Source organism: Taeniopygia guttata, chromosome 3 (assembly GCF_048771995.1).
Source record: "Taeniopygia guttata chromosome 3, bTaeGut7.mat, whole genome shotgun sequence".
In the NCBI taxonomy this organism is placed as follows: Eukaryota; Metazoa; Chordata; class Aves; order Passeriformes; family Estrildidae; genus Taeniopygia; species Taeniopygia guttata.
In genome coordinates, this window is record NC_133027.1 from 89,329,934 (window position 1) to 89,357,260 (window position 27,327).

At 43.1% G+C, this 27,327-nt stretch overlaps 1 long non-coding RNA gene across 1 annotated transcript in view; it reads right to left on the minus strand.

The window, feature by feature from the left end:
* LOC115494454 (uncharacterized) overlaps positions 1–27,327 on the minus strand; it is a 101,836-nt gene that overhangs the window by 18,026 nt on the left and 56,483 nt on the right. Inside the window, exons 2-3 of the long non-coding RNA XR_012055211.1 lie at positions 14,822–14,957; positions 13,361–13,453 (exon numbers count right to left, since the gene is read on the minus strand). This is a non-coding gene — a long non-coding RNA (uncharacterized lncRNA). The remainder of the gene's footprint in view (positions 1–13,360; positions 13,454–14,821; positions 14,958–27,327) is intronic.

Below are 27,327 nucleotides of genomic sequence, written 5' to 3' on the forward strand. Positions count from 1 at the left end.
GTGCAGAGGGGTGGCGGGCAAGGCAGAGAGGGGAGTTCTGTTCAGTGGGGCACTGAAGGAGCTGGGAGGGTTTCTCACACATCTGTCCCATAGTTCGTTCCACTCTTCCACCTGGGCCATGGCCACCTGGCTCTGCTCTTTCCTGCTAAGGGCTGGAGAAGCTCTCAGCTCCCGGCTTGCTCATGCCTAACCAGCACCTTTGCGTGGCAGACATGACTGGGGTGAATCCTGTAACTGGAGCGAATGTCCCCCCGTGGCTCATCACACCAGCCAGGAGGGGTGTGCCGAGGCTCCACACAAATCCCAATCAATATTATTTATCTGGCTGATCGTGCGAGCCGGCCGCATCCCCTGCACCTAATGCCCACTCCCATCCCCTCCACCCTGTGGGTATCAGCAGGAGGGAACCTGATGTATGCTGGTAATTATCTGCTGCTGAAAAGAAGTGCTATTTCTCTTATTTTTGTAACGCAGATCAATGCACATGTCACTACTGAAAAGCTGTGTCATTTAGGACGGAGCATTAACTGCTAGGAATGGATTTTGAAGCTCCCCACTTGTGGGTGGAATATTTTCTGGAGGAGTTGAGCCTTTCGGATGCTGAATTTCATTTATCCCACTGCCTCTTTAAGAGTAGTCGGTGGAGGAGAGGGTGTTTGAGAAAGTGACAGTTTGTCATCTCCTTCCCCAGCGAGCAGGAGCTGAGGAAAAAGCGGTGGCAGGGAAAGAAGCAAACTGGCACGGGAAGGTGAGTGGGGGACATGGCTGGCTTTGCAGCAGCCCTGCAGTGGGGTTCAAGAAAGGAGAATCCAGAGGACAGAGGCTTTTTCTCTCCTGGGGGAGAAAAGGAAGGTGATCCTGTGAGCAGAAACATGGTAAGGCACCCAGGGAAAGAACAGAAGGAAGGCTTGAAAAAGGGCAAAAGCTGGATGCTACACTTCAGAGAGGTGCAAATCTGGAAATCAACACACACACACACACACACACACACACACACACACATACATGGACACCCACACACCCTCCTCCTGCCAAAATTGCTACCCAAGAGCTGTGCAAGCATGGACTATCCAAAAAGGGTCCATTTGATTTGCAGTGAGAGGGAAGAGTTTTCCAAGTTTCCTTCTATTTTTCACAGGAATGAAACAGAAACTTCTCTGGAATCCTCCTCAGAAAGAGAAAACAAACTCTCCTTGTGTCCATCAAGCCCAAATAAAGAGAAGTACATAATGGTCACAAGCTGGGGTTCACTGTGGTTCCTCACCAAGAAAACCTCAAAATCTGTCAAATGGGGAGCATCAGTTGACAGCCATGTAAATTATGAACTCCAGTTCTAACTGGGAATTTTTACTAACCTTCCTTTACACTTTAAGGATAACTTGGTCACCATCAAACTGCAAAGCCACACAGTCACCTAAAATGAAGATTTTGGCAAAGCAATTACTCAAGTGCTGCTACTTTGCACCCGAAATCACAAATTGTTGCTTTGACAAATGTGCACCTCCTCTTCCTCAGCCACACAGGTGAGGGTGTTGACAAACCTGAGACACACTGAGCATTAATAAAATGCGACCCATCCCGTTCCCCACTTGCTATTTGCCATTGTTAAAACAGGCATTTGCCTTACTTTACAGCTATGATTTTTAGAGCATATGTTCACTATGTACGGCTCCTTTTTGAAAGTTCTGTTACTCTTTGGAATTGCTAAAAAATGTCAATATTCTTTTGAGTACTTGATATTTACAGTTTGATATTTAAAGTGTGCAATTTGTTATCTAAATTGCATAGCACACATTCAGCTTCCCGACTGAATGACCTAGCTTTTATAAACCTTCCCAGCTTTCACAGGAAAAGGTTTTGTTTAGACACGAAACACCTTTCCATGATTAGACAAATATCAGCTACCTTGGAAAAGCATTGCACAAAGGGTTATGAACAAAGAGAAACAGAAATTATATTTAGAACTCCACAGAGATGCAAATAGTTATTCCCTCCTTCACCTACAGCCCATAAGTAGTGCCCAGATTGTTTTTCTTTTTTACTGATGTTGATTTTCTTTTCATACTCAGAAAAGAAGACACATGGCTACTTTGAAAGCTGATCAGATCCCTCGTTCATTTGAAAAGCTTATTTCTAAATAGTACTTGCAAATATGCGATGAGCATAAATTTGGAAACTGCTGAAAAACTAGTTCTGTGTGTCATAATACAAGGTTTTGGGTTTTTGCTGTGGGACTGGAGAATGAGGAAAAGCCTAAATCCTGCCCAAAACCCACCCCTGGTGACCAACGAAAGGAGAATCAGAGAAGCAGCATTTTCCTGGACACATTCCATGTCCCTTTTCACTCGAGCAGACAAGTACGTATGACCTCTTTGCAATGATTCAGGGTTTCAAAGCTGTCTCCTTAAGCCTCTTGATCACCACTTGTCCCTCCCCATTGACAAGCTAAGTACTTACAAGTTTTGAAGCCTCCTTGGCTCACTTTTAAATTTTCCTTTCCACATCTTATGCCAGCAGTTACCCAGAGGGAGGAAAAAAAAACCTCACCATATCCATCCTTCAAAAAATCTAACTTTCACTCTGCTAGTCCTAATCCATTATCTAGGCCCACTAATGTGTACTACATCATCAGAGAAGCAATGCTCTGATGATGTAGTACAGTCCATGTACATGTACATCATCAGAGTTATATCCTTCTGATCTGCCTGTGGGTTTAATAAGCATTCCAGATGGCTTGCTATGCCTGAAGCAAGAATGGATAATCACACATCTCTACCCTCAAAACAATAATAAAATAAGGACACAGTAGCACAGGGGCTCGTGCCTGCCAAAAACATTCAATAGACTGTATAATACAGTAGTCCAATGTGATTGGTGAGGCACATTTATACCTTCGCTGTTCACAGGTGAAAAGGAGCTGAGTTTAAATAAAACAGAGGTTACAGATCTGTGGTGTTGTTGTGGTTATTTACTGGAGAACAGGTGTGGGGCCCACAGCTGTACCCCCACATCGCACCACACCCGGACAGGAGCGCAGCCAGAGCCTTTCCAGAGCCATGCAGGACGTGCACAGCAAATCTGTTATCTCCTGGATTTGCAGGGTATCCATCACCCCAGCTTTCAGCCACTGAGCACAACAGCAATAAGTGTCACCAAGCCTTTCCCACCAAGTAAAATTGTTCCTTGGTGGGAGTTGCTTGCAGCAAGTAACGCGAGTGGCGCACGCCTGCCTGCCGGCGCTGCGACAGCCCTGCTGCCACAGCAGAACTCCTCCAGAAATGGCATTTTCCAGCCAGCCACTATTGCCCCTCTCCTGCCACGCTGCTGTGACACACCCAGGCAAAGCATGGAGTGCTGTCCATTAGTCCCAGCATTATTGAAATACCTGTAACTTTAAAGTGTCTGGGGGGGAAGGAGGTTGTTTGGGTTTTGGGTTTTTTGAAAAGAGAAAGAAGTGTGCACAGTACAAAACAAAAGAAGTTAAGAGATGGAGGCTCTGTTCTCTCCCTCACTTGAATAAGCGAGGACAGGGGGAAGGAGGAGAAGCAAAGCCCTTTGATTCAGTCCCCAGGAGTGCCCTCTCCAGGAATCAGATCTGTAGGATGGGACACAGGCACGGTGGCACTCATCCTGTCCCCAAGAGTGAAGCAAACCCTCAGAGCTGCTGAAAGATGAGTTCAGGGATGCCTTGCAATCAAGAGAATTTTTGACATGAACTCTGTCAGGGATGGGATTTCCATCTAGGGCTGCAGAGAAAGACCACATACCCAGATAGGCGCAAGCCTACCCATCTTTGTAGGAGGAAAAGGTACCTCATCCCAACTCCCAGCAGATTTAACTTGGAGAAGAGCAGCTCGTTGACGTCAGCCATTTAGCACGCTGATGGGTATTATTTTCCCTGGCCAAACAAGTGGGTTCTACTTTAGCTTTAACATTAAACGCTATTAAATGAAATGAATACAGCATGTTTCCATCGTACGTGTTGCTGGAGCTGCTGTGACAGCTGAGAAGCTGCTAGGCATGATGTGTCAAGAAAATGTACCAGGAGAAAAGTACATGGAGCTACTGTCAAAAATACAAGCAGGTTTGAGAATGGCATCTCAGCTTCAAATGCTGCTGAAATTATTTTTTAATTGCATCCGTAAACCCAGGCAGATCTTTAAGGGTTAACTGCACACAATATAATGAATTCAATAATGATGAGTTAAAAAAGGTCTAATTAGCAACTAACCACTTTATTATGAAAGGAAATGGTAATGAATTTAATAGCTCAAAATCATTAACAATATTTAGTTTGCTGGTACTTGTTCTCTATTATCCTCATTAATATGAACATTTAATATGTTTTAAAATGGATTTGTAATACTTTCTGTACCATGAGGTTACACTGACAAAAAGAGTGTAATTATTCTGTTAATTGTAATCTCTGTCTGTTTGTGCCCCAAATAGTAGCATATTTAGGTGTTAATAAAAAAAAAAAAGGAGTAATTAAAGGAGGGAAGTTTAAAAATGTAATTAAACAAACTCTAAAATTGCAGGCTAAATCACTCTGAGGAAAAAAGTTTTGGAAGTGAGATCTCTGAAAAACAACTTTCTTTTACTATGATCTTTTCTCTTTAAAAAAGAAGACTGGAGAAAGGAAATAGAAAAATTATCATTCTTTATCCACAATGAATATTGAAGTGGTCCCTTCCCAAGCTGGAAAGGGCTCAAGACTGGATATTCCAGGATATGAGCTTATGAGCAGAGTGTCTGGCAAGTGAAGGTGTTCTCTGACACTGCCCCATGAGTGTGAGATCACAAGTGTGATCTCCCCATGTGAGATCCTCTGGGGATCCAGTCACCTGGCTGCTACTAAGACACTCAAACCCCATAATTCATCTCACAGAATATCACATCAATCATCCAACCCTCCCCATTTGGAACCTCTGCTTCCAAATGGAAATATCCTATTTATTGCCCCAAGCTTGCTCTTGCTGATGGTATTTTGCTCCTACTCTCCTTTTTTAGCACCCATCTCTTCCTGCTGCATCAGATTTTAGTGGCTGATTGTTACCAGTCAGGCCCTTCTTCAAGACCCCTCCCATTAAAACAAATTCAGTGCTCAACCCTCCTGAATGCCAGAAGGTTTCAGAGAGGTTTGCTTTGATTCCAGCCCCATCTCCTCACTGGAAACAGCTGGAAATGGGGAATGTTGGGAGGGCAGCATCCCTCCCTCATCCCTAGGGACACTCCATAGGCATGGGTACTCCACAGGTAAGGATGGTCCATAGCTGGGAGATCCAGCAGCTCCCAGGGCATGCTGGGGGTCCCCACACAACACTTGCCATCCCTGGAAAGCAATGTACAAGGCTAATTCAAGGATAATGCCCACAATCACCAGAGGTATCAGCATTCTTCCTCAAAAGCATTCCTTATCAAATATTTTTTTAATCTTTGTGGTGCATGGTGGAAGTGGACTCAAGGTCTACGGACCCATAGGAACATTTACAATGGATCAGCCAGCTAAGGACGCAGCTGTCCCTGTGTCCATGTCACTATTCATGCTCCAGGTCAGGTGTCCTGGCCAAGAGCCCCCATCCCATTCACATGAGCAGTCAGCTCAGAACAGACCATTCTATGTCTAATTTTTATCATCTGAGAAAAGGAACTAAAATAAAAATGGTGGAATTAAAGTGAAGCATCTCATTTGCCCACAAATGACATATTTCAACTTTCCATTTTATAGAAAAAAAAAAGTTATGAAGGATTCTTTTTTTTCTAAACTTATTACAATTTCCTTTTTTTTTTTTTTTTGAATTGCCAGTGAAGAGAAAAATATGTGATTTGCAGAGCTCTAAAAATAACAAGTTAAAATAGTTTCTGCCTCTCAAAGGAGGCCTCTTAGTCCTATAATTTCTCCAGATTTTGCCTTTCAGGATGGGTATTTTAAAGAATGATATAATGTCATTTCTATAAGTATCATCTCATAATCTGCTGCCACTGTTGGAAATGAAAGTTTAGAGACAGCTTGAGCAAAAGAAATACCAGCTCACCCAGCTATACTAAAAAAATAAAATATTTTAAGAAGAGGAACAGGATGCATATTCCAAAGGTGAGCAAACAGTAACAAACATTTTTGAGAATCCTTCTTTTGATTTTGATCTCTGGCTGCATTTATAGCCCTTTTGTGTTTGTTTATTGCAAACAGTTCAGCAATGACTGTTATGGGGGTGTTCATTCCTAGAAAGAAAATTATAAAAAGAACACTCCTGGCTGGGCTGGAAGGGTGTGTACAGTATTTCTCTCCATAAATAAAGAGTACCAAGTGTCCAGTCAGAATAAAGCAGTATTGCTAAAATTGCAGATATTTACCTATAGCTAGTTAAGATGAAACAAAAAAAAAAAATCTAAAATCCTTACAATTATTAAAACTTCAAGTTACTAGAGTAAAGAAGAACAATCAATCCATATTCTATCTAATCCATCTGATCCATCCCATTTTTCATCTGTAACAGAACCTGATGATCTTTGCTCAGCAGGGTCCTCTCTGGCTCCCAAGCCCAGGACTCACTCTGGATGCAGAGATGCAGGAGAATGGGTGGAAGGGGAAGATGGGGAGTGGGGCCTCGCGGCCAGAGGGGGATCTCACCACAGAGCTCAGGGGAAAACCACTGCTTCCCTCATCTCCAAGATTAGCCCCTGTTTATACAACAGCGCCTGGGGCCCGGGGAAGCGGCTCCCAGAGCAGCAAACATTTGTGGGCTGCAGGGAAAGAGGAAGGAGGCAAGTGCCAGATGGAGGGGAAAAGGAAGCTCAAAAGTGCTGTTGTGCTGGGAAATGGAAGAAAATGGGGTGAAAAGGAACACTGTATTTCAGGAACCATTTGCAGCATTTCAAACAGACCTGGGATGTGCACACTGTCTATTCCCATGAGCCAAGGCTGAATCCATGCAAGACAGCAGTGGGATTACTCTGGTTTGCAAGCTCTTAACAGAGAGACTTTCAAGGTTCAGAAGCAGGCAGCACAGAACAGAGCAGGCATCTAGAGCCATGCATGGCAATAAACCTTGACCCAAATTTGTGAGAATTTCAGAAAAGAGCCTCAAGATTTTGCTTTGGAAAGCTGGACTGCCCTTCCTGGTTTCCTTCTCATGCTCATCATGACAAGACATCATCATGTGAGAAATATTCAGAAATTATTGAAGGAAACTGAGCTGGTCCTTGGACCTGAAGTTCAGTTGGAAAATGGAAGTTTTTGTCTTGGTAATAGTGAAAACAGATGCAACTAGAGCCACAATGTCTCCCTCTTTCCACAGAGGAAAAATGGCAGTGAACAACAAAAAAAAAAAAAAAGAAGAAAAGAAAAGGTGCCTCTTGGTGCCAGGAAGCCTCTGTTCTCTTCCATAAGACATACAAGAAAGGACATATTTCTTCTCTGTGTTGAGGTTTTATTGACTGAAATGTAAGTTTGTATCATGCCCACCTTTGTCTTGCAAGTGCACAGTGAAATGTGTGGTTTGCAAGAGGAGAGCAGAGCTTCTCCCTGGCGAGCAGTGCTGGTTCCCAGAGAGGGCTGCCAGCTGGCTTCCTCCAGGAGAGCTGCTACTCTTTCATCCTGGAAATTGCTTTCCTCAATCTACCCAAAAGGAGGATTGTATGGAGAGATAACCCTACCCCAACAGAGACATAAGACTATCTCCTCATGAAATTGTAAGAAAAGTTCTGCTGCAGAATGGGTGACCCTAACAGAATAAATCTCTTTGCTGTAGGAACAACAGTGGAGAATTTGTCATTTACAGTCATTTTCCTAAGGAGGGCTCGTTCTTGTAGTTCTATTCCTTAGACAAGAGCTAACTGGAAAACAAATATCTCCTCCCTAGCTTGCCTCTCAAGCATGCAGATCTTGAGAGCTCTCCAGAAGACGTGGTGCCCCAAATGGCTGCTCTTCAGGGATACCTGAACATGTTCATGTTTTAAAAGGGACCCCCACAATTCCCAGCCCGGATGGTCTCAGCATTACGACGGCACAAGACAGGGGTTTTTCACACAGCAGAGTCTCTCTGTGCATATTTCCAAGCAAACAGCTGTTGTGGTAGATAGGGACAGGAGAACCCTCATCTCCACATCACCACGAGATTTATTGTCACCTCCTACCTAAGGTCTAAACAGCCTGCCCGTTTTATGGCTCACAAACTTGGGTTAGTCATTGATCTCTCATCGTGTGTAGAAAATCCTAGTTTTCTGGCTCCTGCTCCAGCCTTCACTAACACAGATTTCCCACTATAAATTCAAGTGATCCATCATCTGAACTCTTACATAAGCTTTTTTACTTCCTTCTCACCCTCTAAGTCATAACTACCTAAGCTACAAGTAAATGACAAAGGTTTTGGTAGATCCTGAAAGAAGACTCAAAGATTCCTCTCCCCCTCTATAATTTCTTGTGAACAAAAAACACTCAATCAAGGCTTGCTTAAGGCTCAGAGGTACATTTAACACCCAACAGCACGAAGCAAAGGAACAATACAACTGTGCATTTGGCAGTGCACCACTGCAATAATTTCCAGGGTAAATGATCTGGCAATTTTAGCCACATGGATAATATCCAGGCCAAGGTGGCTAAATTCAGCCTGGCCTGCAATTGACAGAAGAAACCTGTCACATGCCCACAGACACAAAGATGCACAATATCCCTGACTCCACCCATGGCATATGCCAGCCTCCATCTTTTGGGTTATCAAGGCTTATTGTGAGCCACCAAAAATACTCTGACATATTTCCATAGTGCTATCTCATGAGATGTGATTTATTTTACTCAAAAAAAAAAAAAGAAAAACCAAAAAAAAACCCCAAAAACAAAAACAAAACAAAAAAAAAACCAAAAAAACCCACAAAAATAATTTAGGAAGGAAAACAAAGCCATAAAGTTGTCTAAGGCAATCAATCCAAATCTATTCATGTCTAGTCTTTCTTTGCACACTGGTCATTATTAACCTTGTCCCTTTCTGGGCACCCAGCAGGGTTTTTTCAGCCTTGCTGTCACCTCATGTATAAGCCAGGAGAAGGTGGGAACACGCAAAGAACATTATCCTCTTGGAAAGGCTGGAACATCACTGTAATAGCATGGCAGAGCAGACCTTGCCTTCCAGATGTATCCCTGGGCAACCCCACTGCCAAAGGAATCTCTCATATCCCTGACCTTTGCTTGAGCTCACCCAAGAACACTTGCCTCAAGCAGTCTTTTTGGTCCTTGCACATGGAATGATTGTGAGCAAAGGGTGTGTTCCCTGAGTTAACACGAGGATGGCGGGACCCCAGACTCACTGGAAACAAGGTTTGTCTCATGTATTAAAAACACAGAAAATGCACACCAAAGGAAGCACAATGTTGCACATCCTGCTGCTCACTAGTCCCACCACCCACCACCAAAGCATGTCCTATCAAATTTAATAGGCCATTACCAGCTTCCTGCTGCCTCCTTCAGTTCTCAGGGGAACCCACCAGGGACTCACAGGGCTTTTCCAGAAACTCCGTGGAAAGCCTGTCTCACCATATTTGTAATTCCAGAGGCTTTTCAAAGAATTTCTTCAAAGCCCTAATGCATTCCTTTACCTCCCAGAGCTTTGATAGTGTAGGTCTTCTCCACAAAGCCCAGCAGGCAAGGGTTGTGCTCCTGGCTCCTGAACCAACAACCCTGGCTGCATTCCTCAATCCAAGTTTTAAATTTTTTTAATGCAGTTGTCATTTGCAGGGTGTGACATGGGAATGGACCTGGCTAGTAGCAAAATCTTGCATTTTTTCTTTGAAAAGGTCTGTATTAACAGATCAAAATTCTATTGGGGTATTTTTAATAACTTAAAATATAGATTTGCCATATTCAGTGAAATTAGGCACTTCTGAAAGATGAATTTGGTGCCATGACCTCAACTCACTCTCTGTACCCAGAGGAAAAATTGTGAATGTGTCACATAATGTCTTTTAACAACTTTTATGTCTCATATTAATCCTGCATGGTATTGCCATATACATTTCTACAAACATAATACTATACTATACACACACATGAAATTCACAACGGCATCCCAAACACTCTTGGGTTTCCACATTCCAATACACAGGGCAGGAATTTCAGCCCTGTCTTGGTGCAATCCACAACAGCCCATCCCATAACCTGTTTTTTGTTGGTAGCCTCCTAGAAATATCAGTCTGCATTTATGAAATCAGCTGCAGCCTGCTGCTTATGCCTTGGAGTGGAAGGAAAAGCTCTACTTGCCCCAAGCACTACTTCACCTGGCGTTTGGGTGGTCTCAAGCCAAGACCATACAGAAAAGACTACAGAAAAGCACTCTGTTTAATGACATAAGAAGTGTTTTTCTTGAATCACAGGCAGTGGAAATTTTGTCTCTGACTACCAGCAGTCTAGGCTGAACACACATCAAAAAAGACTGAAAAAATGTTTTGAGGGGGAGACTGCAACTTGTCCACTCACATTCTGACTTTTTAGGACATTCCTGACAATGTCTGGCTGTTTGCTTTTCCACCAGGAAGCATGGGACAGCAGAGAGCTCACATGATTTGAACACCTCCTGAGCTTCAGTCTTTTCTCTTTTTTCTCTGCTCTCCTCATTTCTTGGAGTTTTGATCCACAGAGATCTTTAGGAAGGTTTATTTTTTCTACCTACAGAAGCTTTACCCATAAATGAAAGTCTCATCTAGTGAGTTGACATCATCATGTTTTCATAACCTCCTATTCCCTGAATCACCCTGGTCTTCAGCAGGGAATTCTTTTGGTTTGATAAAGTTAGTACTAAGATGAACATGCTACCTGTGACAGTAAATTAGTTCCTATTTAAGGTTTCTGATTAAGTTTGGATAAGCATCAGAAGAAGGTTTTTAACTGTTTCAAATGCAGAGTGAGAATCACTTCCAAAAAGGTAGAAGCACAAAAAGGTACTGTGTTCCTCATTTATGCATCCACATCATCCCTGTAGGGGAAATGTTTACAGATAACTTCACTTGGATGGCAGGAGACAGTCCCTACCAGGGCATATTTTAGGAACCTTGCAGGGCAGTATCTGTTCCAATGAAGAGCAACCAGACTTTTACTTCCTTGCAAGATGCACTGTTTTATACAGTTTCGACACACTGGGTCTTCTCTGTGCAGACACACACAGTGCTGGCCAACCTGGCCAAGAAACACTCTTGTTTCCAAGAAATGGGAATTTACAGAAAAAAAAGAAAAACTAAAGACAAGCCCAAAAAGCAACAAGAGCACAGCTCCTCAGTGCTCTGCTACTTTCAGGCTCCAACAATTCTGTTAAAAAGCAAAGGGCAAACATACCCATCTCAATTCTCTCATTTTAAACATGGTCAGAATTAGCACACTGCCAGTATCCAAAGATGCAGGCCTTGCTGCTCTAAACCTCCTGGAGCTGTATGGCTCTGGGAAAGGACAGGAACCATAAAAAGCCTTAGCTGGGAGGCAGCTTTAATGCTCATGTTCAGCCCTCTAGTAAGTTGTCCCACAAAATGTAATGAGACCTCCTGCTTAGCCAGGGCTCTGATTTCCACAGTTTGTGCCTGCAGCACTCTTATATTTTATAAGCCATATTAACTCACCTCTTGCACTGGGAGGCTGGGGCAGTGGCACACTGTCTAATAATGGAACATACTTGTTAATACTAATGGACATTTGTAAAACTACCACATGCCCTCAGCCTTCAAGTCAGAGCACAGGATGCTTGCTAGGCTTGTGAAATGTATGATGTAAAACTTGGGATGTTTTGGTTACAACATATCTCATTTATTTTTACTGTCATCACCCTCCCTGGTATATAATACCTGCTGCATGCAGAGTGAAATATTGCAGATGTTTTCAAAATAATTCTGGGCTGGTGGAGAAACCAAAAGGTCTCTTGTGCATAAGGTCTGGTTATTTTCAATTCCAAACAAGTAGGTAACAAAATTTCTGTGTGCTGGTATTTTAAAAGGCCTGGATTCCTCTGTGCTGACTCATACTTGCATGGCCCACCCAAAAACTCACCTCGGAGAACTTTGAGAGAGACTTCAGCCATTTTGATACCCTCAGGATTCAGGGATGAAGAGTAAAAAGATAAAACTAGTTTTAACTATTCATTAGTTTTTGGTACTTCAGATAATTTGTGCAATGGCTTCAGGGGTTTAATTGAATCACTTTTCCCACCTTGTCTTAATTTTAATTATGCAGCAATCATTTTTACCAACCTGTGCAAAGGAGCCATATGAAAATGTGACATATGACAATACACATTTACCTAAGCTCTAGGACTAGTCTGACCTACAGGCAATTAGCTACTGCCTCCAGCACTCAAACGACCAATTAAAGAGTTAACAAAATGCCCTCCAAATCACCTACATGTTCAGGTTTTTGGACTGCCATGAACATTATACTTCAACTGATATAATTTTTGACTGACTGATTTACTAAGTCTGCATTGGCTAAAATTCTTACAGCCATGCCTGTAAAACCGAAGAATCAGGTTTTATGAGGTGCTTTCATTGTCATTAAAGACAATCCCACCTTAGCCCTTTCCCTAACAAGACAATCTTGCAACAGTCATTACAAAATGTGATCCCAGCTTATCATCAAGGAAAAAGTGGCTTGCTAGGTCAATGAGGACTGCACTAAGTTCATCTCAAGGATGTAAGACATCCGTCTGCATGGCTAGCAGCCAAGAACAAAAAAATTAAAGAGCCACAAAGGACTGGGGTTTTTTTTGAGACTTGGCTCCCAAAGTTTTACAGGTAGCCCATTCCAGAAATCCACAGAGATTGAATCAGTAGTAACAAATGGATGCCTTTCATCTCTTCCTGATTTACAGTGTACCAGTGAGCATTTCACTGCAGACAACAGATTATCAACAGCCTGAAGTGCACAACACAAATGACCCCAAGACAGACAATTTCAAAGAAAAATGCATTCAGATGTGTGCTTGCATGGGAACAAGAGAGATCCAGGACACTGCTAATTATACCAGCTGAGGGAGAAGTGAAGGGTGGTGCCCAGGAAATGCCGAGTTCCAGTCCTGTCTCCCACAATAACTCAAGCTGTGGTTTTAGATCTCCTTTCCTCCCTCCCTCCGCTGGCAGTGGGGTTTAACAACATCCCCCAACACACATTACATATGGTGCCACAAGGCCTGAAAACAACAAATGGTCTGGGTGACCACCAGTATCTCACATGTGGACAGCCTCTCATACCATAGAAAGGTTCTGCCTTCTATGAGCAATGTGGCTTCACGATGGTATGTCACAGGCAGAGGATGAGTTGCAAATCATGATTCCATGAAAGGAAAAAGTGACTCTGAAGAGAAAAATGCTGATCTAAGAGACTGGTACAGACCTGACACTTGCTTGCAGGTTCTCAGCTCAGCTGCTGCTATTTCTCTGAAGCTGACTGACATCAGACTTCACATCTGGAGGCATCTTTTCTGAACTGGAAAAGAAAGAGAAGAGTGTTACTGATTTTCCTTCTCTGGCCACAAAGACCCCAATTCTGCCCAGATTTACAGGTAAGGCAGCACTGGCTTTGCAGAGCCTAGCAGGTACTGCTCTCCTGAACATGAAGGCACGCTGAAAAGCCAGCCCAAAAGCAACCCCCATCTTCAAGATGCCACCAGAAACTAAAGGTAGAGCTAAATAATCCCAAATGGAATTTCCTTTCCACCCTTTACACTTTGATTACTAATACAAGGCATGTGGGGCATGTTGGCCACACAGCTTCCCTACACAGACATGTAGGGAGGTGAAGGGAACAGCACTGTGGAGAGAGATGAATCAGCCCAGTGACTTGGGGCTACTTGTCTCCTTTCCACCGCATGGGAAACCAGTGTCTGGCCACAGCAACCTGAGCGCTCCTGTTTTCCAAGCCAGTGGCTTCAGGGAGCATCATGGAGGTGACATTCTGGGCCTTCCAGGGGTTGGGGAAATCAATATTGGCAATGTGAAAGACACTTTTTTTTAAAAAACATACCAAAAAATCCATCCAACCAACACCAAAAGCAAAAATAAAGACAAAAAGACCAAAAAAAAAAAAAAAAAGACAAACAAAAAAATTTGAAAACAAACCAAAAAACCCAGTCAACCCTCAAAACTCCCAATGCATTATTTCTTTGGCTGCATTTTCGACAAAGCCCAATGAAGGAGAGTGAAGAAAGAAACTGTTTGACACCCAGAGCTGCTTTGCTTTGAAAAATATGGAGATGAACTTAACAATGAAGAGTCGGGATTCCATAGGGTTGTTTATGTATGGAATACAGGCAAATGCATACGATTATGTAGAAGTGTGTCTGTGTGTAATGCGGCATTAGCACCAATTCTTACAGCCTTATGAAATCATATATTAAAAAGAAAGAGATGAAGAAAGGAGAAGCAAGCTAGATTTTTCTCCCCTCTTTTTACAAAGATGATGCAGTTTACAGAAGCATGGTCCTTTTTTAGGAAGAATTCTAAATGCATCATTCAAATATTGTTTGAGCTGAATACATGATATACATATCATGAATACATATAATCACAGCACGGTCTTTTGTGGAAGCTCTGAAAATAGCAGTGGAAAAAGCTGACCATGAGTTTCCATCTAAGGATTTGCATTTGGTTAACATGTGTGAACCGATCCCATTCATCCCATCGTCAATGGGAACTTTCCTGCTGCTCCAAATGGCCAAGCTGAAAAGTTTGGCCTGGACAGCAGGGGAAGAAACTGGGGAACTCCATTCTGCTGAAAAAGGGTTATGGGTTATGTACCATAACAGCTACTGCATTGCAAACTGCTGGCAAAGTATGTGGCAAGAGCTGTAATTACCTGATGATTTTCCTAACCTTCTTCCACCAGTCCCTCGTGGCAGAAAAGCTTAAGTTCACTGAGAAGGCTCAAACTTCCTCCAGTCCAGTCTTGCAGGATGTAGCTTAGTTTCTCTCACTTCTCCCACTGCAGAGTGCTGGGGAAAAAAAAAAAAAAAAAAAAAAAAAAAAAAAGAGATAAATCAGAGAAAAAAGGGCAATTAGGTGGGTAAGTTTCAGAATCTCCACAGCTCCTCTCTACTCAGCTGGGAGGAGGGAAGGTCTGTGCTGAGGGTGTCCGGAGGTCAGAGGGTACATCCCTGCCCCCTGAAAAACCTGTGGGAGCAAGGGAAGCTGGAGGATGTGGGAAGGGTGGCAGGGAAGGCTGAGTGCTCTAAGTAGCATGTTTCCTAGGAAACCTTCAACAGCAAATATCACATTAGTCCTGCCTTGTGGCCCAGCTCATGTGATGTCAAGAACAATTTCTCACAACTCAGCTCAGAAGGTTAGCAAGACTTGGTGAAATGTTCAGTGACTCTGGCCTAGCTTCCCAGCTGGGAACACAATGAGAGACTGAGAGTGTATGCATAGTTTTGGAACTTTGTGACAAATTCCTAACCAAACATTTTATTATTTTTATTCAACCCTTATGGTGTGTTTCCCTCACAGGTTTGCAGTCTCACCCAGTTGCTGTGCTTATTCTCAAGGAAACTTCATTTAGCAAAACAAAGTAAAGAAAAATGGAAAAACCAGGAAATCTCATGGAGGCCTTGGAATACTTAGATCAACGTTCAGCTTTTGCACTGATTATAAAAGCTCCATCATAGACTTCTGGCATTACAAAACTTCATTTACAACTATCCTTTCTAATTTCTGTCAGCTGCAGCCCAAAAATATCCATAGTCTAGCAAATTTAACAAAAAAAGACGTAAGATCTGGCAGCTAAACTCAGATATGAGATGTATTCCATCCTGTGAGGGCGCTCCCAGCAGTGCCTTGGGCTGGGACTCAACACCTTGGGCTGGGTCTGAGGGCAGAGACACACAGTTTTGGCACTCAAGGCTGCACAACACTCTGAGGGTGGGTATTTGGGGGGCTGTGTGGTACCACAGACCTCCCCACAACATCTCTGATATGCACAGCCCATGTCTCTCTTCCCTGATTTCCTGCAAACCAGTCCAACTGGAAGGTGACTGCACTGTACTGTAGAGGGAAAGTCCCACATTGCTGCCACTCCTGCTATCTCTGCATTTGTGACTTCAGTGGCAGCGGACTTCTACATTTTGAAGAGAAAAGGTCTAAAACTGAAAATAATATTCCTCTGGTGACACACTTCATCTCATACTTAGTAAAATATAAAGACCTCTTTAATAGAAAGTAATATATTTAAACAAATTAAAAATAGCCCCACTAATTTCTTTTTAATCATAAGCTAACTTAGGTGTTTGACCTCTTTATTTCCTTTTGCTGCTTCTCATCTTCAGTGATTTGAGCCCTCACATCTAGAGGGGTTTTTTTTCCATTTTTTTTTTCCTTTCCAGGGAAATAAGAGATGAATACAAAAAGAACAAGGCTGCTTGAGGTACCTGAGAAACACCAGCACTGAAATAGACCTATCACTCTATTTCATCCCATTTTAGGTACAGGAGGCCTGATGGATCAGCTATTCCTCCAGGAAAGCCAGGATTAAGGGGGTCAGGTCAGCAGTGTGAGAACGCCTTTAACAGTAGTGTGGGAACACAGGGCTCCCTTATTAACACGTTAATGTACTGAACCTGAAGCTCATTTTAACAAGATGGAGACAGTGGAGTCCTCCCCCGTCATCCCAAACCTGTGCCCTCAGAGCTGCTTGATCCACCAAGTGACAAATCTCCTGGAAATCTCATAAACCAGGGCAAGTGCAACATTAGGATTTACTGACCACTGCAAAGGTTTCTCTGAAGATCCAAGAGGTTTAAGCAAGACAGCACAGGCTGGGGTTACAGCAGGTGAAAACACACCACAAGTCCCTTGTCCCGCAAGCTGCTCTGCCCACAAACAGCCCTCACACTGGGACATGGCACCTGCCCGTCCCTAAACCCCTCATCCCACAGCCCCAAAGGCTGCCTGGCCCCAGTTTATTTGTGCTTTCCTCTTGTTTTGGCTGTTCTCTCCGGCCCCGAGCGTTTCCACCCTCGCCTCAAGATGGTGACACCGCTGTGAGGGGCAGGCGCGCGCTGTCCTGGGGAAAGGGGCCCAATAAACAGCTATTTACTAAATTATACAAAATTATCTACTCGATAACAATAATAATACTATGAACAACATACTTAAAATTTTAAAAGCCGTTTCCCCTCAGTATCAAATTTGGTGCTCTGATTTATCCCAGCTGACAAAACCACGGTGCATTTTTTCTCTCCACACTGTCTCCTGCCCTTGCACACACCTGTCATATCACCCAAACGTGTAAATGTTTGTGGGGTTTTTAAGTTAATTCTGTCCCAGAGCAGTAACAGATCTTATAACACTCTCAGGAATGCTTCTTGTACATTAAGGACTTGAACAAAGCAAGATTTAATCTCTGGTCGTGCATAAATAACCATATCACCATCACCTGAGAAACCTGGAAAAACATTCCCTCTTTCTTCCCAGCTCCCAGTCATGAAAAGCAAAACCTCACCCATGGGAGGTGCAGACAGAGCCTTTGGGGTCCCCACTATGTTATCACCTGCTAAAGGCCAGGGTGGGAATGCAAAGAGCCCAATTAATACCAATGCAGACCAATGCAGACCAAAATAATATCTCAGTATCTTATAGATAAATGATTCGGAAAGAAATATGTTCTTATCATGAGGAAAGATCTATAACTCACTGTTAGCCCTTCATCACCAGGAGGAAATATACTGCGACTTACACCAATCCATTATCTGTTCTTATTTTCTTCGGTACAGGTATTTATCTCTCTGGCTCACTCTTTATCAACCCAGCCACCCGTGATCACCCAAGCCACCCTCCCACTCGGGTGGGAGTCTGTGCTCTTCTCTGACCAGCCAGAATAAGGGGACACCTTGTTTTCACATCCTCCATGGCATCTTTCCCTGTCTGCAGCTGAAACCCTGGCCTCACACGATGTCATTTTGGTGTAATGGGACACTGGGTGGTTAAAATCCACATGACATTGGTCAAGGCACTGTAAATCTCAACACGAGGGATTGGAGCTGAGCTTTCCCCCAAGCCTGTGCATGTCCCAGCCCAAGGTTTTAGGTCAAGCATATTTTGAATTCCAGCTTGTTAAGAGTTACTGGCTCATGCACCCATCGCCCCTACAGCTGCCAGAGAGGATCTAGGGCTGCTTCCAGCCCTTGCCTCAATGGTTTCCAATCTAATATTGGGATAATGATTTGCAGGTGCATTTCTCCACAAGGGCAGTAACCCATTGACTCTGCATTTCTTTCCCAGAAGTGCTGAGATCCCTCCATGTACATGTGCCTGGTGAAACACAAATCTCTAGGTTTTTGAGGTAAGACCAAATGTCAGCATTGATAGTCATTCATTCATTCATGGAAAAAGATACATGGAATTCATCCTGCACAAGTGTGAAAGCTTAATTTTTTTCCAAGGCACATTACATGCTGCAGCAAGCAACTGGCTGCCCAGCTTGGGATATGTGTCCTCTGCAGAAGACTCCCCTATAACATCAGCCTGCAAGAAAGCTTCCAAGTGGGAAGATGTCTGATTTTTAGTTTGGCACTGGGATGGTACTACTAATAATAAAAGGAGTAAGCCTTTTCTGCAATAGCCTGGAAAGAGTTTGTCAAAATTCGGGGGTTTGAATAAAAATAGCTGCATGTCCACATTTTTTAGTTTCTCTTGGAAACTTTAAAAAAAGTAAAATACTTTTTGATAGCTTTACCCTGCACTGCCCAGCCACATTAAGCCACAGTAAACAACATTCTTATGGTTGTCATAACATTTTGCCCTGTGTTGCTTGTGACTTGAATAATCTATTAAAATATGTGAAGTGCGAAGTGCTGCCTTCCTGTCTCCAAGTTCCTGCAACCTCCTGTAACAACCCCGTGCAATTCCTGCTGGAGTGGTTCAGGAAGAACTCCCTGCCACTGCCAGAGCCGACCAGAGGGTCCAGGATAGCAACTCTGGATGGGCTTGGCCCCAGCTATCAGGGCTGTGGGGATCAGCCTTCCTCCCGCTGCGCTCCCCCTCCTCCTCCCCATCCCAGCCTGTCATCAATCTCACTAAAATGACAGCAGACAAATGTTAGCCTTTGCAAAGATCAGATGAAATCTATGGCTTTAGGGCTGCTCACCAAGGAGCGGGGCAGGCTGCACCAGACACGGGCACCAGCAGTCACCTCCTCTGCATTAACCCGCTCAAATCACTTTGGCAGCCATCACAGTCATCTTCCACGGGCAATCCGAGTGCTCAGATAGATTTTGACAAACTTTAATGCTTCAGCCTCTCCATAGAGTTGGGGTTTTGGTATTTTTTATAGCAAGATTGCTCATTCAAAACTTTTTTTGAGGGGGAGCCTTTTGAGGTATGTTTGGGGTGATTTTAGAAGCCACTCCACCAGCAACTCAGGAGTGCACAGAATCAGGGTTTATTTATGGTTAGTACACTTGTCCCTCTCATGCTCTGTAACCTGAGTTCTGCTAGCCAAGGGGAAGGGAGGGAGAAAAAAAAGAAAAAAAAAAAACATTACTCCATGGCATAAATATGCTGTATGTGCCCTTGTCTCATGCAATTTCTTTACATCGATGTGCAGGAATATTTATCCCCAGTAGAAATGTTTAACTAATCTGGTAAATGTCAAGCCATATGGTGTACATTGTAAGGATTTCATCAGGCCTTTTTAACTCTTTGTGAAAGTCTCTCCCTCTTTCCCTCTGCTTACTTCCTCCCTCCCTTTTTTCCAGTTTTTTCCAGTCCTTTTTTTTTTTTTTCCTTTGTTTCTGCCCTGCCAGAGCCTACGAGGAAGGAGATAGAGCAGGCAGTGTTATTACCCACAGTTAGATCAGGGATGTGATGTTCACGGTGTACAATAACAAGCAGTATTAACCAGAAGTGCAGCTCATGAGGCACCTTTTTGCTGGGCGAAGAATGTAATTTTTATCAGCAGTGACCTGCAGAAGATCACTAACACTTTTTTTAAAACAAACTGTCCACCCCAACAATGCACAAAATTCCCAGGGGATACCTCATCTCTTATCGCTTCCTTTGAATAATCAAGTCTTTACAACAAATAAACTGCAGTTTTGCAGCACTGAAAGTAAGGAAGTGTTTCTGCACTGTAACTATCTGTTGTATCTCCCACAAAGATAGAGTGCAATTTACAATAAGCAATATCAAAAAAGAATAAACCGTTATGTTCATGCCAATCCTTATTCATGGTTTTATAACAAGACATATCTGTTTTCTTCCTATAAATCTTGACTCTATTTTTAGAGTTTGCAAATAATGACTCCAGTCTTTGGCTGCCTGCCACTTCTGTGAAAAACTAGAATAGCCACAGTGCAAGACTATAATATTAAAGGAAAAGAAAAAAAAAAAAAAAAGAAGAAAAAGGAAAAGGGAAAAACAAAAAGAGAGGGATACTTGCTGAACTCTGTGTTTTTGCTACCAGGACAGACCTGTTCATGATTGTGATAAGATGATGCATATCTGCAGAATGTGTCAGGGAAAAGCAGGAGCAGCATGGAAATTTGGCTGAACTTCAACACCTATTTCTGCATTCTTTTGCCTAAATCAAGTTGCTTGTACCCGCAGGGGCCCTTTGCTGCATCACAGGCAGATGCTCACACCCAGCAAGGCATGAGCCAGCCCAGGCTGCTCTGCTGGGCACCACTGCTGCCTTCCCCTCTTAGCAGCCACCAAACCTGCTTTTAACATCTCTGATGGACACAGTCTCTGAGGGCAGGGAATTACAGAGCACTTCTTGCTATGGTTCAGCTCAGGAATGAAAAAAAAAACCCACCAGGAGAAGCTGCCACCTTCAGCCAAGGCCTCCGGACATTTTAGAGCCCTGTCAGGCTAGGGAGGGGGAGCTGCAGGTCAAGGAAAGGATAAGATCTGAGTGGCTGGGAATGCGGAGGGAGAAAGAGGAATGTAATGAAGGAGGTAGAGAGGGAAAAGCAGGGAAATGACAGCATTCAGATAAATTTAGCTCTAAATCCAAACTTCAGGGGGAGGGGAGGCGTTTCCTGCCCCAAACCTCTGAACTTTCAGAGATTCTCCCATATCGTGAGTGATTTACCTGTAAAAAGAACTGCAAAGGCGGGGGGGGAAAAAAGAGGAGAAAATTGAAATAAACAGCTCTCTGCTCTTTAAACAATCTTTCCGTCCTACTCCTTCAGGGTCAAATGTTCAGGCACAAGGACGCAAACAAAAAAAAAAAAAAAGAGGAAAGTAATAAAGGAAAATCACTTTTATAAAGAGGATCTTTACACAAGTGCATTAGCCCCAGTTTTCAACAGTGTAACAATAGTATATCAGCTGTTAACACAAAGCGCCCTCCCCACATACCTGCCAGTTCCCTAACTCCAAAATATTTATTGGTACATTATTGGAAATTTAACATTTCATCATTATTAAGGACATTATTAAGGCGAGTAATAGTACAATAGATACCAGCATAGTTATCTGAGCTTTGTTGTGTGTGTTTTGGGAAAAAAAAAAAAAAAAAGAGGCAAGGCTAAGTTGTAAATACACAAAAAAAAAAAGAGGAAAACAACAAATTATTAGTTATTAATTAATCAGAAGCACCAGCCCAAGACTTTTACTGTGAAAGCCATCAGATGAATGTAGCTATTAGCCATGTTTGTATTTTTTTTTAATTTCCCACACTAACGTGTTTCTAATAGCAGCACTATCTGGCTGTATAGACAGTTTATTCCTGAACAGCCTCTCAGCATTCAGGAAGTTGTTGACAAAGACTTCTGCAATAGCCTGTCTGATTTTGTGTTATTTCCTTTAATTGAACCAATAAGACCTGCACTCCTGCACTCCTGACCTTTGCCCAGAAGGCTAATTTGAGATTAGAGCAGTCTGCAAGAAAGAAATGGGAACTGAATTTTTAAAGCACAGAAACATTCCTATAAGTAATAGAAAATAAAGATCAATTTTAGCCCCAAACCACTCTGCTCTTAAAGAGATCTGTCAAAGGACAATACAGTCTCTTAATTTCAGAAAAGTTGGCATCACTCAGCTTTGTCTTTGTACCGCATGTTTTAGGGCTTATAATAAAGATGACGCCCATGACTTAGAGTCCTTCGTGTCTTTACAGTCACCCAGTAGGACATTCAGAAGTCTCTTAGGAAAACTTACACAAGAGCATAAAATATGTCATGCCAGATAAATGATTCTTTGTGGTTCTTATATTATTCTGGTCTGGTCCTGAAGGCTGTGATACTTAAGCTCTGAGCAGTGCCAGGGAATGAATGAGACATGATACAGGCTCCTCAGCTCTAAAGAGACCAAAAAAAAAAAAAACCAAAAAAAACCAAACAAACAAACAAACAAAAAAAACCCAAAAAACCCCAAAAAACCCAAACAAAAAATAAACCCAAAAAACACACAACAAGAAGATGACAAACATTAATAATTAGTCAGAAGCAGCAGCCCAAGACTTTTACTGTGAAAGCTAGCAGCTGTCCTGAATCCATACTCCCTAACAGAGGAAAAGAAGAAGCTAAAGACCAGTTAAGTTAACTTCACTGGTCTTCTGCAGTGCTGCATGCAGAAAATTCCTGTTCCAAGCCACAATAACATATTTCCCTCAGCTGCAGCGCTGGAATGGGGCTGCTCGTGCTGTCCTATACAAGTACACCCACAAGCTGAGGGGGAACACTTCAAGCAGCAGGTAAAAGACCCAACAGTTGCTGCTGCAACGTAGATTTAAAGGCTGTTCCCTCTATTTACACATGTAGATATTGTAGTGCTGCTATGCAAACAGTCCTCTGTGGACTTTTGCTAGTGGATTTTATTATAACACATTCCTGACTATGAATGGCACCTTTCCTCTGCAATATCTGCTGCCGTGCCCTTTGTGTTTTACCTCCCGACTTCTCTTCTGGTTTTGTTACTTTTCTTGCTGGCAGCATTTAAAAAGTAGGAAATGAACTTTCCCTTCCCTTCTCTAAGCGATGCTTGCGGTATGAGAGCTGCGGTTGCACTGTATTCCCTGAACTTTGCAGCCACTGGAAACACGAGCACTATGTCAACTTGTTCCTGCCTTTGCGAGAGAATTCAAGGTCAAGCTGACCAGTGAACCCTCGTATTTAAGCAGATCGAGTCCGTGCTGGTGTGCAGCACCGACAGCGCCTCCAGGAGAGATGTTAACCCTGCGCTGGCCTCCCGACAGCAGCGCCCGTGCCGGGCTCTCGGAGCGCTGCGCTGCCGCTGCCGTCAGTGGGAGCCGGACACGCCGCACATGGCTCGGGGCCCAAACAAGTGTCCCCTTCCCGGGATGTGTGCCGCGCACGGGAGGCCCCCAAGGGGTTAATACATGCCATTCCCGAGTTCAGTGAAGGGACAGGCAGAGCCGAACAGCGGGAATTTCAGGATGTTAATAGCCTCTTCTCTTCCGATTGGCGCAGAACGAATGCAGGGTACAGTAAATTGTCCTTGTCAGCTTAGCTCACATGATGATATGCTTTATTTCTAGACATGCCTTGAATCTGTCCCTTGAATTTATGTTCAGAAAATAAACACTTCCAGACGGCAATAAAGCATTCAGTTGTGGCTGGCTGTTGCTCAGTCTCAAGCCGACCAAAGCCATTTACTTCGGAGTTTCTTGAGCCTGCAAAGCTTTGGGTCCCTCAGTTCCTGCTCACGTTAGCAAGTGTCCCGGGTTCCCCCCCTCCAAACCCTTGGATTTCAGAGGATGTCCAAGTGAAGCTCCAGAGAGTTTCACTTGGCTTCCATGAACCATCCTGAAAGATGACATCAGGTCACCTCATTCACACACAGAGACCCTCCTATCTTTTATGGCAGGCAACATTGAGAGGAAAGAAAATAAAAGAATTAATGGCAGCAAGTTGCAAAATAAAGGTATCGATGATTCAGGATATTAATTTCCTACCATAAAAAAAAAAAAGTAAATTAAACAGCTGTTCCATTTGTGCCTGATGTGGTTAAAGGAAACAATTGGTGGCTGGCTGATTTACTGATTAGGAAGGTTGCATGCAGTAATCTCCAGGTGTTTCTGAGAAATGCCCAAACAGAGCTGAAGTGTTTGTTTGCAACCAGTAATTTCATGGCTATCCCTTCCCTCAATAACACCAGTTTATAACTGCATAGTTACAGTATAGGGGAGTTTGGCAAAAATCAATGGTAAATGCACATAGGAGACAACAAAAGAGCAATACAAATAGAGAAAGCCTCGTTACAGCTTTAGTTTATTAGAGGTGTGTGGATATTAAAATGCTTTCTTCAACCCAAAGGCAATAGAAGAAAAAACACTGGGTTATATCCACCACTTCTAGGGTTGGGCAGACAGCACTCAAATATTATACCTGGAAGAAGCTGGGAGAGCCCCATGCATAGGTGGGTTTCGTTTTTCTCCTGTTTGACATGACACAGAATTTCTGCCCAAGTCTATTCCTTCTGAAAAAGCCCCCACAGAGGAGCCCATGTGGGGCCAGAAGCAGCTCATCGGTCATCTGAATGTGCCTGATGGTGAAATAATTTGATAAGAAGGCTGGAGACCTGCAGGAGTACTGCTCTGTTCTAGATTATAAACTCATTAGGAGATAAGGATGCAAAAATAGGAATACTCCAGGTATCAGGTGGAGCTGGAGTAAATTCCCATGGATGGCTGGTTGGTAGAAACAGCTGCCTGCTACAGGGCCAGGCTGGCCAAGAAAGAGGGTGAGCACGGAGGGGTGGTTCTCTCTCCCACCCTCAAGTGAGGATCTGGGGCAGGGGGGGATGGCCAAGGGACCTAACATGGAGATCAGAACAGAGGCTGGTGGGGGGGGACATTCATTGGGCCACTTTCCAGCAAGACACACACTGGAAATTGTCTGAGCAGAGGATAACCAGCACCAGGCTAGATGCCTCCCATGCAGCAGGGGTGCAGAAAACATCCCTTGGGGCTCGTTCATCCCTGGGTGTTCAAAAGGTTTTTCAGTTTCATGGGAAGCCAAGGGGCAATTACACTTGACACCCACCCCCTTTCCTTTTCTCTGGCTATCTTGCTTTCTGGTCCTCACTGGCTCTCATTCCCATCCTTCCTTTCCTCTTCTCTTCCCTTGATCCCATTCAGGGACTCCAAAGGACTAATTCAGCACGGCACGGGCAGAGATAAGTTAAAACAATGAGGAGATTTGCAATTAGGGACAGTTTGAATTGTGCATGTTTCACAGTCATCTCTTGGTGATGGGGACTTTATCTTCAGGAGATAGAGTCCTTCCCTAGCTGCCACAGCCTCACCCTCCTGCACCAAGTGAAATTCCACATTTTAACTAAGGTGCTGCTTTATTTCAAACATTATCCCACTGGGGAAAAAAAGAAGTTAAAAATGTATCGTGTACTTTGACTGATTATCAATGGCATACATGCCTTTAAAATCCTTTGTTAATGAGGTATCCTTATTACCATAATCAAACATACTTAGAAACTTGTCACAGATAAGCAGAATTCCTTACATTCTTTGCTCTGCGCTTTCCTTTGGCATTTCTTCCCCACCCCCCTCTGAAGCTTCTGAAGGTTAAGGACCGGTAGTGCTGGAAATTGAAGCCCTCTGTTTACCCCCACAAGCAAAGCAACAGTCAAAGCTTCCTTGCTCTGCTGCAGCAATGACCCCGACGGTGACCTGAGGAGACCACCCTCCTGAGAGAGGAGAGGTCACCCAGCCTCACACAGGACCTGCTCGGGGCATCCTCTGCAGACACAGCCAGGGACAGATTGCAAATCATCCAAACTCTGCCAAATTATGTGTGAAGGTTTTGTAATGCAGACTACTGTCCACCAGGGATTAAATTAAGAACATCAAACCCAACACACAAAGAATTTCATTTTATCCTTAAATTTGACTTGCAGTGTTTTATTTAATGCTTCTTATCAGCCCTCATGTCCCAAAACATCTCGCTACCAGAAAATACTTTAATAAATTGGGCAATTTGTGCAGAGAGCCATACAAATTTAGCATGAAAGACTCCTGCTTTTAATTTGTTCATACAGAACATGGACTCAGGCAGCCTTTCCTATTCATTCCAGAAACCATCTCTTCTGCCTGTGTTTACAGAGTACCTGTCTAAATAGCACAAAAACTTGATTTAAATGTGAGTGGTCTGACATGAATCAAGTGATTGATAATTAGAGAAAAGTTAGAAATATACTCAGCTCAGACAGGAGAGTGTGCACATCACTACAACATGTCAGCATCCATTCCTAAACTGGACCATTTCATGTGGAATTGCAATCCACAGCAGCATTTTTCATAAATCTGACTTCTTGTTACATAAATATACATCTTATTACTTGGGCTTGTTGGGTTTGTTTTTTTTTTTTTAACCTATGAGAAAAAGTTTCTGCTTTACTGTAGCCTTCAAGATACAGATTTGCTTATTTTTGGATTTAAGAAAGATGTTGAGCACTAAAAACCTGAAATAAGTCAAGTTATGAATCCTGAGGCTCGCTCCAGCTCCTTTACTGCAAAACCACACTGATTTCCCTGCAACTGCTTCCTCTGAGTTAAAAAACAAATCTCCAAAAGCCCACAAGAAAAGAAAAAAAACAAAGCAAAATTTGGGGCTGGTAGATTGGAAAATGCAAGCTTCTGAATATATGAAAATTTGATTCTTAGACTTAACAGAAGATTTGTAATCAGAGCCTAAGTGTGTCGAGTAAGTAGAACAAAATAAGAAAATAGAAGATTAATCCTATATATATAAATAAATGTATATATATAGATATTTTATATTAAGCAGTAACATTCCAATTCTCCAACTAGTAGGACTCTATTAAACTCATTCACCAGGATGAGCACTTTCACTTTGGAGGCTGAATATCAGTAAATGTGTGAAGAGAAGCCACTGAAAACACATGTGTGTTCCTTTGGAAAGTGAAACAAGAGCTCCTACCACATGCTGTTATGCCATTAAAACTCGTGATACTTACATCACCTTCTGTATTGATCAATTATGGCTGCTCATGACCTAGCAAGGCAGTAAAAATCCTATAATTTCAGATGGCATAGGGGGCCCAGTCCTGTTGTGGAGCTCTCATCCCTAGCGTGGCTTTGGACAGAGCAGCCAAAACTCTCATGAAAGGCTGCATGGATTGGGGCTTATTATCCAACAAAGTACTTGGCTGCAACGCTGCCTGTTAAAAAGTCAGCATTTGCCAGGAGTTACCACACAATTATGGGATGGCTGCAGCATCTTCAGAATTATAGGGATGACTGTAGTATCTCCAACAAGGCAGTGTGGGAACTGCAGGTTAATGGTATCTCTTAATGGCAATGGCTGTAATGTAGGTTAATGGGATCATAATTTCTTTTCCCTGGGAGAATTTGCGAATGCTTCTATT